Below are 13,340 nucleotides of genomic sequence, written 5' to 3'. Positions count from 1 at the left end.
TAAAGCACAAACACAGGAAAACCACAAAAACCAAATGTTGGTTTGATGAATGATAATATTCCTCCTGGAAGCCAAAGAAGGAACTTTAATTAAACCTCTTTTACTCCCTTAGACAGTTCCCAGAATTTCTCATGTCACAGCTGCATATTTTTACAGTTGGCATACACCTACACAGTATAGACCACTTAAAAAACTAGGCAGGGTGGCTCACACCTATAATCTCAACACCGTAGGGTGGCTCACTCCTGCAGTCCCAACAAGGCAGCATGGCTCACTCCTGCAATCCCAACACCGTAGGGTGGCTCACTCCTGCAATCCCAACACTTGGGAGGCTGAGGAAGGAAGACTGACCGTCATGAGTTTTCAGCAAGCCTAGGCTACACAGTGAGTTTCAGGGCAGCCTGAGCTACAGAGTAAGACACAGCCCCCTGCCCCCAAAAGGGGGAAGCAGAGAATATGGTTTGTTGTAAGGGCGTTTTCTATACAAGCATGAGGACCTTAGTTCAAATCCCCCAGCACCCATGTGAAAAAGCCCAGCATGGCTACCCAAACCTATAAGCCCAGCTCTGTGGGGCCTCAGACAAGAGGATTCCCTGCGGCCTGCTAGCCTTCATCCTAGCTCCAGGTTCAACAACAGATCCTGTCTCAAAATATAAGGTAGAAAGTGACAGAGCAGAGCACCTAATACACACACACACACACACACACACACACACAGTAAAACCCTCCCACAGTGGACTGAGCCAGATGAAGGTCACGTACTTGCCCTAAGGGTAGCCGCACCCCATTGATGGAGCCCTGAAGCTGCATCCCTTGGGTTATGATGATGACAATAGCAATGAAGGACATGGACAGGCTAGCTGGATCTTGTCTCCTCCCCTAGACAATCACTTATCGCAGGACTCTCTGCTTCCCTGTGTCCCACTTCTGGGAAGAAGGTGCCAGCTGGGCATTCTGGGCCACAGAACCAGATGGGAAGTGCAGGGAAGGAGTTTGGAGAGTTACAGGAAGATTTCCATATTCAAAATATAGCCAGGGCCTGAGGAGTTGTTCTGAAGTGTGACTGGCTGTGACACAGAAAGGCTCCTGGAGTCCAAAGCTGTGACATGTTAGGTGCCATCTCCAGAGATGGCAGAGCTTGCCCTACGATCCTGGTCTTCGTTGTTGATCCTTTTTTTTTTTTTTAAGATTTATTTTTTATTATGTATACAGTGCACATTAGGTCACATTATAGACGGTTGTGAACCACCATGTGGTTGCTGGGAATTGCACTCAGGACCTCTGGAAAAGCAGACAGTACTCTTAACCGCTGAGCCATCTCTCCAGCCCCCTCATTGTTGATTCTTAAATTTTGTTTCACTCTGAATCCCAGGCTAGTCATAAACTCACTGTGTAGTCCAGGCTAGCCTCAAACTCACATACATCCTGCTTCAGTCTTGCAAAAACTGGGATTAAAAGGGAGCACCAGCCCTGCCCCTAGAGGTGGTGCAAGTGTGACTGCTGTGTCACATGCACATCAGTAGGTGGCAGCATTCTGACCTATCTACATGTGAATGATGTTCATCCTTGAAAGGAAAAAAAAACAAAAACAAAAACAAACAAAAAAACCTGAGACAATCACCAATCTGGTGGCAAGCAGGCCAAGCCAGGATCCCAGGATAGGGAGCAAGCCAGAAACTAGAAGAATCCCAGGCCCAAAGCAGGAGTGAGCCCAAAACAGATGACCCGAGCTCGCAAGGGCTCACTCTGGTGGGCTGGGAGAGGAATGAGCCTGAGAGGACCACCAGACCAGAGCCAGTGATGTCTACAGGAGCAACAGTGGGTCCGTGGCCCTGCAGGATCTGTTACTACCAAAAACCAAGCAATCTTTCCTGGTCTGGATTGCTTTCTGGGGACATGTTGGTATCTGAGGGCAATGAAGAACTGGCTCTACCCCTCACCTGGGCATCTGGGGAGAGCTGGCCCTGGGGCAGGAAAGCCCACCCCATCCCAAGCCAGCTTCAGTACTCAGTAAAGTAGCCCAGATGCATTGTTGGAGTTGTGAGTGAGCCAACCCTGAGGCTAGGAGCACAGGAGAGCTGTCCCTATTGTTTGTTTCCTGTGCTGTGCTGTGGACAAGGACAGGATACCCTCCCCCTCCCCCACTTGTTCCTCACAACCTGCAGCAGGCCAGAAAGCTGACTCTGGGGTCATGAGAGCAGGAGAGTTGGTCCTGCCTCTCACCAGCTGCAGCACTCAGGATAGTACAAGAGCTGACCCTAGTGACAGGGGCATGGGTGAGCCAGGCCTGAGGGCATAAATGTAGGAGAGCTGGCCCTGTCACTTGTCTGCCATGCAGTGACATGGCTAAAGAAGAGATATCACCTCCCTCCCACCCCTTGTCACCTGTAGTAGGCAGGAGAGCTGTCCCTACCCCTCACCTGGGCAGCACAGTAAAGCTGACCCTGGATTTGGGGGTTGTAGGTGAGCTGGTCTCAAGGGCATGACAGCAGGAAAGCCAATGGGCTGACCAGCTCAGATACCTCTTAGGCCCAGATCCAGAGCTTTGAATTGGCAGGCCCTAACATTTACCCCATCAGTGAACTGCTGGAATACATGAAGGTGCCAGTCCTACAGATCCAAAACTGCAGCATCTTCATGACACAGGGCAACAACAGGAGAGTCCCAGTATTGATAGAGTAGCAGAAACCAGAGGCCTTGATCCAGTCATTGCAATGAGTACTTACAAGCAAAGAAGTGTGGACAAAAGGGTATATTGGGAGACACACTGTGAAACACTACAGCTCCCACAATGAGATTTTTTTTTTCTTTGTTGGAGGGAAGGTTGCAAGGATGGAGAGTGGGTATAAGAGGAGGGGGAGATGAGTGGGGTTGGGGTGCATGACGTGAATTTCACAAAGAGCCAATAAAAAGTTTTTTTCTTTTTAAGTGCACACCATCATATCCACCTCTATCAATTATTTTGTATTGTCTGGTTTGGTTTTTGTTTTGTTTTAGGAGGGTTGCTTGATTGGTTTGGTTTGGTTTTGGTTTTTCGAGACAGGGTTTCTCTGTGTAGCCCTGGCTGTTCTGGAACTCACTCTGTAGACCAGGCTGGCCTTGAACTCAGGATCTATCTGCCTCTGCCTCCCCAGTGCTGGGATTAAAGGTGTGCACCACCACCACTCCTGCTGTTTTGGGGTTTTGGTTGGGTGGTTTTGGGGGGTTTTACGTTTGTTTATTTGTTTGTTTGTGGTTTTGGTTTTTGTTTTGTTTTGGGTTTTTTCAAGACAAGGTTTCTCTGTGTAGCCTTGGATGTCCTGTGCTCGCTTTGTAGACCAGACTGGCCTCAAACTCACAGAGCTCCACCTGCCTCTGCCTCCAGAATGCTGGGATTAAAGGCTACTGGCACCGCCGCCGCCGCCGCCGCCGCCGCTGCCACTACCACCACCACCACACTACCACCACCCCACCCCTGCTGTCTGTTTGTTTTGAGGCACAATCTCAAGGTGTTCTGGGTGACCTTGGACTTGCTATGTAGCTGAGCCTTGAACTTCTGCTCTTCCTGTCTCTACATCTTGAACACTGAGATTATAGCTGTAAACTGTCACATCTGGTTTATGTGGCACTCTCAAGGGATTAAATCCCAGGAGGGCTATGCATATGCTGGGCGAGCACCTTACCAACTGAGCCACATCCTCAGCCCCTCTAACAGTTATTTTTGAAGTATTAAATTCTTTGTTTCATATTGCTTTCTACTTAAAGTAACTGGAACGTTTTTTAATGGAAACTGTATGGATGCTGCTGGATTAGGGAAGAGCTGCTGTGAGGACTTTATCAACTAAGATTACGTGTAATTTCTCCACTAAAACTAAGAGTATGTATGAGCTAAGCTTGCTCTTACAGACCTGAAACCTCAGCTACCCAAGAGCCTGAGGCAAAAGGATTGCAAGCTCAATGCTACCTTGGCTATGGAGTGAATTCAAAACCAGCCTGGGGAACTTAGCGATGCTATATCCCAAAATAAAATAAATAAATAAATAATAAAGAGTTTCAGCTATAACTCAGGGGTAGAGCATGTGAGTATCATGCTTAATCTCCAGTGCTTCAAAAACAAGAGCACAAACTCATAGAATACCAAAGAAGACACGTTTCCTAATCCTCGTGTTTTATTGTGAAGTCATGTGCCTTCTCACCCTAGCACCTGGAACAGAAACGTCAAGCTATCTGGGGCTTGCTGCCATTTTTAACCCTACACTGATGGCAGACATTACTAATCAATCATACAATCCTTTGCCTTGAGACTAGGTTATTGGCTTTCTCTATCTTTGCTCTGCCCCTCAAGTGGCCACTTCCAGTTGATTGGATTGGGAGACGAGACTAAAGCAGTTTAGCCATATCTGAATAAAACAAAAATGAGTCTGAAAGTGTCAACACATTTTTTTTAAAGTCTCTTTTATTGATTTGCCTTATGAATATTTACAAGCAAGGCTCTCTGCTGAATGCTTTAGAGGACTACAGAGACTTTTTCAGTGTCTATTCAATCTCAAGAAGCTTCTCCCTCACTAAAAGGTGGAGTCATGTGAATGATGATATTACGAGATCTAAAGGAGCAACATGGAGATGAAGTGGACGTGTCATGAGCAATGAGTGTGTCGTGATGGGAGCTGCCAGTACAGAGTCCTGGAGGATGTCTGGGCTTTAAAACTATGGCGATGTGGGGATTGAAGAAGTGGAAGAAATGATTCTAGATTGGGAAAGGGACCTGACTGAACAAAAAATACCCAGAGGCAAAGCAAAGGCCAGGAGAACAGAGAGGACAGGAGGTGGTACCATATGGCTAGGGGAAAAAAAGACATACCTGCAATTGAAATTTTGGGAGGATTTTTTTTTTTCAGGAACAGGTTCCTCTGGGTAGCCTTGGCTGTCCTAAACTCAACTTTGTAGATCAGGCTGGCCTCAAAACCTGCCTGCTTCTACCTCCCTGTGTGCTGGGATTCTAGATGTGTGCCACTGTGCCAGGCTGCAATTGAAATTTTAGTTTAATTTTTTTTGTTTGTTTCCTGAAATCTAAAATTTACCATCTTAACTTTTTTAAGATGAGGTTTGTGTATTCCAGGCTGATTTTAAACTGGATGAGTTAGCCAAGAATGGCCTTGAACTCCAAATCCTCAGCATTTTACCCCTGAGAGGCTTAGGTTATAGGCACGCACCACCAAGCCGTCTTTATGAGATACTAAAGACTGAACCTAAGGCTTCATGCATGCCAGACCAACATTCTATATACTGAGCACATCCAGAGTCCTGTTCCAACATTTGCAAAGTGCAGTTAGCTGTCAGTGCTTTTTTTCTTTTTTTTTTAATTCTATTTTATTTGAGGTTCCCTAATGCCTCTACTGTAGAGACCAAACCAGGGCCATTGTGGTTTCAGGACCTGAGAACTTGACCCCGCCTCCCCGCCCCTCCTTCCGCCACCCCTCCCCTCTGCCCCCTCCACCCCCACCCCCGCAGTCCCCTAGAGTCCAGGGAGAGCCATAAACATACAGCTAGCAACCAATCAGAGTTACAGGTCACTGCGAAGAGTACAAACGGAAAAACTTCCCCCTGAGATCTGGCCCTGGTCTTAGCCCTTTATCCTTCTAACCTATCATGTAACAGCAAACCCTGTTGCCCTAGCACTTGGGGCCACCATCTTCCCTCCTGATGATGGTGCTGGCGGCCCAGGCTGAGCTTGACTAATAAATGAGACCCTGTGTAATTTGCATCTGGCTGATTCCTAGTGGTCTTTGGGGGTTTCGCAACTTGGCATTACACTACCTCCCTTCCAGTTTCCTAACCCAAGGTAGGAGAGAAACGTTAGCAGGGAAAGGGGGCGTAGACCTTTCTAGACTTAGTTCCAGCTAATTAGGGTCATTGGGTTCTTTAGGAAAATACCAATCTCAGTCGTCAGAACATCTAGCAGTCCAGCAATAGCAAACACAGCAGGACAAACAAGCAGCCTTCTTCCTCCTCCATCTGTCTTCTCAAAGCCCCTTCCTCTCTCTGGCTCTGGTATTTATATCCTCTCTGAGTCCTCAGAATTTCACTAACTGCAGCTGGCAAAGACCACGCCCCTCCCCGAACTGCACGAGGCAATTATCAGCTGTAGACAAACTAAAAACTACTCCATATCCCACACTTGGGATTAAAACAAAACCTGTTTACATAACATAACTGAAACCACAACTCCCACTGCAGCTAGTGCCCTCAGGTATGTTCATATTGTTACACACAACTGCCGGCATCTGCTCCAGATTACAGTCTTTTCAAGCTGGAGTTGGGGGGGCCTATCCCCCCAAACCCCACCCCCACCCCGTGAAGCACTAGCTTCCCATTTTCTTCCGCCCGCCGCCCCTTCCTCCCCGTCCCTGGAGATTACTGTCTCCCTTGTTGCTTTTTATGTAGCTGACAATTCTAGAGACCTCATAAAATTTCAAAGGACTTTGTACTAGCGCAGCATGGTTAGTACTCAAAAGCTGGGATGACTTTGAAGGATGGAGAAATGTAGGGAACAGCCGAGAGAGAAAGTGAAATAAGGAGGAAAAGGTTCTTCACTTCCCCTCTCCCTCCCACTAAGGCCAAGAACTAAGGCCACAGGTGGCTTCTGGTGGCTAAGAAGCTTGCCACAGGGCATAGGAGGGGTTATAAAAGACTAGCCCTGGGCCTTGGGTAGGGACAGAAAAGGTCACTAGAAGGTGCAGCCAGGCTGGGGTCAGTCAAACAGCAGAGAGAGGTTTTACTGGCAGCGAGAGGAGAATTTGCTGGAAGTCACAGGTGAAAGCCGCCTAGTGAAATGCTAAGGACAGTGCTGGCTGCCCAGGATGTGCTAATGGTCTGTTAACAAAGCTATAGGAGGAGGAAAGAAATAAGCTTAATGCTGAGTTTATTGCCAATGCAGAAGTGTCTTGAGGGTTTAGTTATCACCAAGCAAGGTGAAGACCCCTGGATCGCCCCTAAGAGGCAACGCATTGGTAAGTAGTGCACTGAGAGTAACTGGACCGTGGCTGTGTTGAATGCTGTGTGGATGAATGGGGAACACCCATAGTTACCTAGGCAGCGAATGGACCACATTACCAATACTGTCTTGAGTTTCGTAAGTTTTGCAGTGTTGTGTTGTTTGTGTCCCTGTTCACATGGATATGGACACACTTGTTATTGTGTGTGTGGAAGCCAGGGAGTCGTTCCTCAAGAACCAGCCATATCTTGGTTTTGGGTTTTTTGCTTGTTGTTTTGTTTTGTTTGTTTGTTTGTTTGTTTGAGGCAAGCTCTCTCACTTTTACCAGAAGTTGCCAATCAAGCTCCAGGGCACCTGTCTCTATTTCCCCAGCACTGGGATTGCCAGCACTAGTGCATTTTTTTTTTTTTTTTTTTTTTTTTTGAGACAAGGTTTCTCTGTGTAGCCTTGGCTGTCCTGGACTTGCTTTGCAGACCAGACTGGCCTCAAACTCACAAAGATCTGCCTGCCTCTGCCTCCCAAGTGCTGGGATTAAAGGCACGAACCACCACTGCCCAGCCTGCATTCTGCATTTTTCTGTTCTGAGTTCTGGAGAGAGATGGAGCTTGAGTCTTCATGATGTTTGGTCAAGCATTTTCCTGGCTGGGCCCTCTCCCCATTGCCAGACTGTGGGTTTTATGCTGGGTGAATAGTCCTCATCATCTAGAATAGCTGTTCTCACCCTGTTCTCAACATTGGAAACCAGAAGATATTTATATTACGATTTATAACAGTAGCAAAATTACAGCTGTGAAAAAGCGATGAAAATAATTTTATGGTTCGAAGTCACCACAACATGAGAAACTGGATTAAAGAGTTGCCGCGTTAGGAAGGTTGAGAAGCACTGCTCTCGAACCTCTGAGCAACACACAGTCTCATTTAAACGTGGAAACTTCATATAGGTACGCATACAAATGCATACATTTTCAATTTCTCCTTAAAAATCCTAAATCAAGCATGTCTTTAATCCCAGCACTTGGGAGGCAGTGGCAGGAGGATCTCTGTGAGTGTGAGGTCTACAGAGTGAGTTCTAGGACAGCTAGAGCTGCTACACAGAGAAACCCTGTCTCAAAAAACCAAAAAACAAAAATTGTAAATCAAGCACCCACAGCCCCAGTACCTACATGGCTACCATAAGCCAGTATGATGTAGCTGCCGCCTTCAGAAGCCCTGCTCACCTAATTCCCCACCGGTGTCTTACCATGGCTGTTGCCCCAGTACGTGCTCTTTGTTCCCGCCTTGATTGGACTCTGGAAACAGGCGCTGCACCATCTCCTTTGGAGTCTGCCTTTCTTTGGCTAGAAGACAGACAGTTCTTTCCAAAATCAGGTTTGAAATTATTTTTTAAATTACAAAACAGCCAGTATGTTGTAAATCTGGGTGTCTTGCCCATAGGCCTTTATCTTAGATTTGTTACAACCTGCATAGCATTGTTTTACAGGAACTCCTGCATGTCCAAAGATAACTTATAATCCCTTCTTGGAAAGCCATGCATACTATGTGGTGAACCAATGGCCAGCCAGCTTTGGCATTTCAAGGGAATGCGTCAACTCGTACGGTTCACTTCCAGATATCAATTATTTGCATTTACACTTAGAATTGTAAAGCATTCTGGACCCAGAGGTCCTCACAGTTTACAAAGCTCTTTTCCATGTGTTCTTTCACTGATTATTTGCAGCGAACTAAAACAAAACAATAGATTACCTTTGATGTTAATGAAAAAGAAAATAAAACAAAAACCTCCAAGAAACAAGTGAGTTTCTCAGAATGACGTGGGCTGCTTGTCAGCATTTTTTCAGACTTAGTCTCTGCGTTGCCTCTAAAGCACCATCCTTGGCGGGAGGGGGGAGGTTATTGGAGAGATCTCAAGAGAACTGTGGCCCCCGATCACCACAGGACATCAATCTGGAAGCCAAAAGCTTCTGGAAATGCTCACTTCTGCACATCTGCTTTCTGATCTCATGCTGCTCATACCAGATGGTTCTTGGAAAAGTCTTAGTTGATCAGAACAACAGAAGCCCCTAAGGGATGCTTGACCCAATAGAAAGAGTATGGATGAGAGAGTTCTTCATACCTGTCTAAGAATGCCACAGCCTCACTCTTACCATCTTAACCAAGGCCGGCCAGATGCATCCAACGGATTGAGCATTAGTCCCAACCAAAAGAAAGGGATGGAGAGACAGTGAACAGACAAATAAGAGGATGATGGGTGTAATGAAGGCAGGCTCAGCCTCAGTGTGTAAGATTAATGAGCTCATAGAGTGGATGGCATGCTGTTCCGAGGAAGGGGAACCAACGGCCTTGTGGTAAAAGCCCCTTTGGAGCTAGCATGCAGGAGCCATAGTTTATTGGGAGTGTGTGTGGTACCAGACTGTCCTTCCCCACTCTTTCTGTTCCTACAGAGATTGTTAAGACATTGTGCTGGTCTATGCAAACTTATTCCTTTGCTGAAAGGAGTAAGATGGTCCCTAAGTATTTTGCATCCATGAACACTCTTATTAGTTGAGCCTCTGGACTTGAAAGCAGGCGGAACAGTCAGTGGAATTCTGTGTCTATCACTGTGCCCTGGTTCTTGTTTCATCATGTCTTTGCTGACACTATGTCAGACTCCCAGATGATCTCCCTGCTTCTTCTTCTCCTTCAGGCTGAACCATCTTCCACACGTTAGCTGCAGACAGCCATCATCTCCTTGCCTTTATACAGGAATCAATTGGAAAACTAGATAGATGGGAGATGCTATGGCCTGCCTGGGAATAGTTCAGTGATGCTAATAGAGCATTTAGACTCTGTCCTTCAAGTTTCAGAAAGATTATCTTAATTCTACATTAGAACCCTGCCCCCAAAGAGGCATTCAAGACTCATTACATGGGGACACACCCAAATCATTAGCATTTGTGGGAGCAGGACCCAGGCATTTAGCTAAAGCTCTCTAGGTGACTCTTATATGTCATTAAGAATGAGATCCTGGCCAGATGTGGTGGCACACCCCTTTAATCCCAGCACTCCAGAGGCAGAGGCAGGCGGATCTCTCTTTTGTTTTGTTTTGTTTTTCAGGACAGGGTCTCTCTGTGTTAGCCTGGGGCAGGCGGATCTTTAAGTTCAAGGCCAACCTGGTCTACAAAGAGAGTTCCAGGACTGCCAGATCTATTACACAGAGAAACCCTGACTCCAAAAAACAAAATCAAACATACAAAAGAATGAGACCCTGGCTGGGTGTAGTGACAAAAGCTTATAATGCCAGCATTTGGGAAGCCAGGTAGGAAGATGAGTTTGAAATCAGCAGGCTTCATAATAAGATTCTCTCTCTCTCTCTCTCTCTCTCTCTCTCTCTCTCTCTCTCTCTCTCTCTCTCTCTCTCTCAGGAAAAAATTTTTTTTGGTTTTTCGAGGCAGGGTTTCACTGGGTAGCCTTAGCTGTCCTAGACTCATTTTGTAGACCAGGCTGGCCTCGAACTCACAGAGATCCTCCTGCCTCTGCCTCCCAAGTGCTGGGATTAAAGGGGTGCGCCACCATGCTTGGCCCGGGAAGATTTTTTTTAATTAATTAATTTAATTATTTACTTTACATCCCGACCCAAGTTTCCCCTCCCTCCTCTGCTCCCAGTCCTCCCACCCCTCCCCTCTCCCCCCAAACACCCCTCCTCCTTTCTCTTTATCAACCAGTCTTGGCATATCAAGTTGCAGTAAGACTAGGTGCGTCTTCTTCTTCTTTTGAGCCTAGAAGAGGCAGCACAGTAGAGGGGAAGAGGTCCCAAAGGCAGGCAATAGTGTCAGAGACAGGCCCTGTTTCAGCTGTTAGGAGTCCCACATGAAGACCAAGCTACACAACTGTTACATATGAGCAGAGGGCCCACGTCATTCCCACACATGCTCTCTGGTTGGCAGTTCGGGCTCTGTGAGCCCCTATGGGGCTAGGTTAGTTGATTCTATAGGTGTTCTTGTGGTGGCCTTGACCCTTCTGGCTCCTCTAATCCTTCCTTCTCCTCTTTGTCTAATGTTTGGCTGTAGGGCTCTGCATCTGTTCCCATCAGTTGCTAGGTGAAGCCTCTCTGATGACAGTTACGCTGGGCTCCTGTCTGCAAGTATAGCAGAATATCATTAACAGTAAGACTCTGTCTCAAAAACAATTCCTAGAAAGTGGATGGAAGAGGTCAAGGGTTTAAAGCCAGCATAGTCTCTATGAGACTTTATCTCTACCACCAAACCAAAAAAATCAATCAACCAGAAAACAAACAAATAATGATACTGCTCTTCACTCCCCTGTGAAGGACAGACTGGAAGAACAGTTACTAAGAAAGGAAAGGGGCAGCTTAAGAGACTGGTACTGCTGTCCATATGAGAAATGCTAAGACAGGAAGTAGGGTAAACTGCTGACACAGCCAGCAGTGAAATCTGGAAATACAATCAAGAATAACAACTAGGGACTGGAGAGATGGCTCAGTCAGTAAGGTGCCTTCCAAGCAAGCAAGACTATCTGAGTTCAAAGCCCCAGCCATCCACACAGACAAAATAGTAACAGCGGTGCACATTAGTTGTCACAGCTCTAGGGAGACAGAGGCAGTCAGTTTACTCGAATTGATGCTTCAGTGTCACAGAGAGACATTGTCTTCAAAACTAAGTGGAGAAGCCGGGCGTGGTGGCACACACCTTTGATCTCAGCACTTGAGAGGAAGAGGCAGGCAGATGTCTGTGAGTTCAAGTCCAGCCTGGTCTACAAAGCAAGTCCAGGACAGCCAAGGCTATTACACAGAGAAACCCTGTCTCAAAAACAAAACAAACAAATGAACAAACAAAAAACTAAATGAGAGCAATTAAGAAGACGTGCAGCATCAACTTCACGACAGTGAAGGGTGTAGTAGAATGTTCCCAGGGGCTGGGATGCTACCTCCTTGATCCCGATACCAACCCCCTGGAGGTCTTTGATGAGGCGCTGCATCGTCTGACTTTTGTTTGTTTGTTTCTTTTTTCTTCTTCTTCTTCTTCTTCTTCTTCTTCTTCTTCTTCTTCTTCTTCTTCTTCTTCTTCTTCTTCTTCTTCTTCTTCTTCTTCTTCTTCTTATTTTTAGTTTTTTGAGACAGGGTTTCTCTGTGTAGCCTTGACTGTTCTGGGCTCCTTTTGTAGACTAGGCTGGCCTCAAATTCACAGTGATCTGCCTGCCTTTGACTCCCAAGTGCTGTGATTAAAGCCATGCATCACCATGCCCAGCTCCTCTGGCGTTTTTAAGCCTTTAGAACCAAGCTAAACTCTTAATCACAGGTCCAAGAAATTGGCTGTGATTCTTAGTGTCTATTGGACAATGTGGCATTTCTTTTCTTTCTTTCTTCTTTTTTTTTTTTTTTTGTTTTTTGAGGCAAGGTTTCTCTGTATAGCCTTGACTATCTTGGACTCACTTTGTAGACCAGGCTGGCCTGGAACTCACAGCGATCTGTCTGCCTCTGCCTCCCAAGTGCTGGGATTAAAGGCATGTGCCACCACTGCCTGGCTATTACTTTTTTAAATTCAGAAGTCTTCTAAGCCAGGGGAGAAGAGGAATGGTAGGGTGGGTGTAGGGACTATGAAAAAGACTGTAAACTATTTAAGCAACAAGGCAGACATAATAACAGGCTCAGATGGGAGCCAAATAACGGGTCAGAGGTTTTGTTCCCTTCCCCTTTCCTTGTGAGCTGCCCTTCCATTCCAGTCCTGTCCCCTGAGAGACTAAGGGACATGAGTGGTTGACTTTAGTTCTGGGTTGGGTGCCCAAAATCACATAAAGCCACGTGTGGTGGCACATTACCAAATCCCAGCACTCAAGAGATAGACAGATGAGATCATCAGAAGTTCAAGGTCAATTCTCTGCTACTCAGAGAGTCCAAGGCCAGTCTGGGAGATTAGTCCACAGGAAAGAGTTTAGGGCAGACCAGGAGGCACACTCAATTCCACCATGAATGTTTCTTAGGTTAATTGTGTCCCCTTTCTTCAGGTCCCCTTCCAGTCACAAGACCCAACTGGTGACCTTGGGGCCCTTCAAACCAATGACCTGGCTGCCATTCTGCAGATCTACAGGCGACAGCTACTGTACATTCTCTCTCCAAACTTGGAGTGAGAACGCTTGCTTGCCTGAAGCCCGACTTCCTTCCTCCAGGTGGAAGTAATTAGCTACAGAGGCTGGATGCAGGGGGTTTTGAAAGGATTCCATTCTCGTGTTATGTTGGTTCAAAACACATTTCCATATAAGCACATACATCTGTCTCTATGCTCTCTCTCTGAAAGATTTCTCTGCTGATAGCTTCTTGGCAAGTTCACGGAGCAGGAGGCCTACCCTCCAACACTTCCCTTGCATGAGAGTG

The 13,340-nt window shown here is 46.5% G+C and overlaps 1 pseudogene; it reads left to right on the top strand.

The window, feature by feature from the left end:
* The first annotated feature begins 1,469 nt into the window (after positions 1–1,469).
* Positions 1,470–1,534, top strand: LOC127207956 (uncharacterized; annotated as a pseudogene).
* Positions 1,535–13,340: the final 11,806 nt, after the last annotated feature.

The sequence above is a fragment of the Acomys russatus genome, chromosome 2 (genome assembly GCF_903995435.1).
Source record: "Acomys russatus chromosome 2, mAcoRus1.1, whole genome shotgun sequence".
NCBI lineage: Eukaryota > Metazoa > Chordata > Mammalia > Rodentia > Muridae > Acomys > Acomys russatus.
This window is presented reverse-complemented; position numbering and strand designations above follow the sequence as displayed.